This window comes from Pteronotus mesoamericanus, unplaced genomic scaffold (assembly GCF_021234165.1).
Source record: "Pteronotus mesoamericanus isolate MK-2021 breed Mesoamerican mustached bat unplaced genomic scaffold, CSHL_Meso_final contig_164, whole genome shotgun sequence".
Lineage (NCBI taxonomy): Eukaryota > Metazoa > Chordata > Mammalia > Chiroptera > Mormoopidae > Pteronotus > Pteronotus mesoamericanus.
The window spans coordinates 16496618-16500222 of NW_026555065.1; positions in this window are offsets into that span (position 1 = coordinate 16496618).

Below are 3605 nucleotides of genomic sequence, written 5' to 3' on the forward strand. Positions count from 1 at the left end.
AACCCTAAATCCTTCATTAGTGTTTTGTGTGGCCTTGTACAGACTATTTATTTTATTTCAACCTCAGTTTCTTTGGCTGTATGATAAAGGGATAATGACCAACTGATATGTTGTAGAGCCAAAAGAAGCATAAAAAGTATGAGAACTCTGAAAAGTATAGTGGTCTATACCAAGGTCAGGAGACAGTTAGTGATGTCAAGAAATATGCTTAAATCTCTCCACCTTCTGTCTTAAATTAAGAAGCTAAGAAGCTATGAGCTCTTGGACGGGGCTAGGGGGAAGATTTTCATATCTCTCTGTCCCCTACCCATAATCTCTCTGAAAGGAATTATCCTTCCCCCTTGTTGCAAAAATGTACCTATTTATCTCTCAAGGCTCAGCTTAAATGTCACTGCTCTTGAAGCCTTCTTTAACTGTCCCCTTCTCTGTGTTTTCATAGTGCAATGCCTCTTTTGCAGCCCTTAATACGTTGTCTGGTGGTTATTTATGGTGGTGTCTCTCTCATTAGTATATAGCAACTGGAATGTGAACTCCTTACAGCAGAGCCATTTCCTATCACCATCATCTGGCAGAGAGAGTGGCTTAGAGGTGGAGCTCAATAAATATTTGGAAGGAGAGACAAAAACTAGAAGTGGAGAGTAACTGAGTACTAATCAGTGTCAGGCATGTACTAAACCCTTCAAACATATTATCTCATTTGCTATCTCACTGAAATCCTTTCATGTATTTATTCATTTCACAAATATTTATTGAGCTCTATACTATTTATTGAGCCCTGTACTATATGCTAGGTACTGTTCTAGATGTTGGGAATAGGCTTAATACCAAGTGAGGTGAGGCAGACAACAAACAAATTAGCAAATTATATATATATGGCAAATGATGATATATTTTATGAAGAAAAATGAAACTAGATAAGATAATAAAGAGTTGTGGGAGTTGGGATAATGTTCTTTTTTTATGTTTTTTTTTTATTTTTAAAGTCTATGTTATTGATTATGCTGTTACAGTTGTCCCATTTTTTCCCCTCCTCTTTATTCCCCTTTAAGGAAGCACTTAATGATAAGGTGGCTTTTGAGCAAAGAATCAAATGAAGTAATCTAGCTATATCTAGAAAGAAAGTGTTCCATAAGGAGGGGCAGGCAGTGCAAGGCCCTGAGGCAGGAGCACATGGCATGTTTGAGGGCCACCATGGGGGCTGGTATGTCTGGAGAAGAGCGATCAAGTTGCTAAATGATCTATGAGGTCAGGGGAATAATAGAAGAGAAGTGTTTCATGTTAGCTATCATGGGGAGGCCATGGGAAGACCTTGTGATTTTATTCTCCTTGAGAAGGGAAGGCGTAGGAGGACTCTGATCTCATTGGATGCTGTGAGCAATACAGACCTTGGTGGAGCAAGCTGGATGGAGGGGATCACTTTCTCCCCTATTGCAATGCTGAGGAGAGAGATGATGGAGGATGAGACTAGGGTGATGGCAACGGAGACCAGGTACTGGATGTAGTTTAAGATGGAGCCAGTAGATTTGCTGATGGATTGGAGGTATAGAGTGGGATAAAGAAGTTCTAGGCCTGAAAAACTAGACAAGTGAAGAGGCTATATACTGAGGTCGGGAAGGTTGTAGAAAGAATAAGTTAGGAGAAGAAAGTGAGGAGTTTGGTTTAGGCATATTAAGTTTGTGGTACCTATTAAAGTCCAAATGGAATGGTTGAGTAGGCAACTTGACGTAAGAGTTTGGAGATCTGGGGAAAGGTTACAGTTTGAGATCCTTTTGATGACCACTAGCGTAAAAATGGTATTTCAAATTATAGGAATAGATGAGATTACCTAGGAAATCAAGATAAACTCTGAGAAAAGGGGTCTGAGGACTGAGTCTGAGGTGCTCCAACAATGAGAAGTTGGGAAAGTAAAAAGAAATCAGTGGAAGAGGCTGGAAATAATGGCCACAGAGGAAAGAAAGGAATGAAGAGGGAATTGTGCCCAGAGCTAAGCCCAGGACACAGTTCAGAAAGATGGAAACAGCCACAAGGTCAAATGCTGCTCATCAGTCAAACAAGGCCTTAGAATCAACTTGGTGAATTTATTATTACCATTGGATTTGTTCATTTCAGTGGACATCTTTATTCTTCTTTGACATATAATCAAACTGAGGTTCAAAGAGATTGAGCAACTTGCCCGAGTTCAAATAGTTAGAAAGTGAGAGTTGTGACTGAAACTCAAATCTACCATCTCCAGAGCCCATAATCTTTTTCCTCCTTTGGTTGTAGGTGTGCAAGTTGTGAGCTACACAAGGCACCTATCCAAAGAGCAATTAGGGACTGAAATATAGTGTGTGCTCTGCCTGCCAAACCAAGTGCCCTAGAGCAGGGAGCAGTCTGACTTAGGAAGGGTTTCCCCCCAGCCTACAAAAGCAGGAGAAACTTGGGTGGTGGGAAGGAAAGTAATGAGAAAGTGAAATCCAAAGAAAAGGTAAAAATTAACTCATAGTAAACCTGATCATTAGCTGTATATCAGGATCATCTACAGATACTTAAAAACATACAGATACCTAGGCTCCACTCGAGACTTGTTAAGTCAGAATCTCCAAGAATCATCACCTGTGCACCTCAGGACTTATGGGTGAACTGTACCTTCCAACATCAAAAGACCTTAAGACCTTACCGCACTTACATGGTATCCAGAAAACTGTAGCTCTTTCAATTTGAGTGAAACATTCCAACCTATGCAACAGTACAAAGCAGTGGAGTCTAGAGTGGACTTTCTTACTTTATTCCAGATAGCTCTATTCCTGTCCTCTCCGATATATTTGGGGTCTTAGCTCTGTTGGCCTCCATATGCCACTGCATGTGTGATCAGCAAAAAAAACCAAACCCCTTCTTTGGGGCCTTATTTCCTTTTCTCTTGTCTCAAGGCCCTTTAGATTATATACTTGGCTAACTCTACTCCCATCACCTCCCACTGAAATTCAATCACTTCTTTCTGGTTGAGCTGTGAGAACTCTGGGTTCTGTGAGAAGAGGAGAGACAGAAAATAAGCTCTGAAGAAGGGTTCAGTCTCTAGTCTAACTTCAGGATGATTATTTAAAAGGCCATAAGACCTTTCACATTGTTAGCATGAACCTCCTACAAGAACGGCTCCCATATATTAGTATGCTAAAAGAGTGTACATGTCTCCTTTCATCATCCTAGCTTCAGAACGCGCCAAGCCTCAGAAGGGTTATGGAATGGTGGACACTGGAGGAGGATGCAAAAAGAAACAAACCTGAGCCATTGTATCCAAAATTTTCAAAAGCTCCAAAAGCGAAACAAGTTGGGGAATTAGACTTGATAATCACTGATATAATGTAGCTCTTCATCTCACTCCCACTTAGTTGTAGACAAGGAACTTAAAGCCCATGAGAATTAAATGACTTAGGCAAAATCATGTAGAAAGTTTAGTGGCAAACACAGGTTTATAAGTCAAGAGACTCAATTCTCAGTCTGGAGCAGGAGAGAGTTGATTCTAGTCTGATGAGAATAGAGTACTAGGCTTGCCATGTAATCAGTGAAGACCCAGATGAAGACCCTGAAACATGGCTCCACCACAGAGAATCTCATGTAGCAGCATG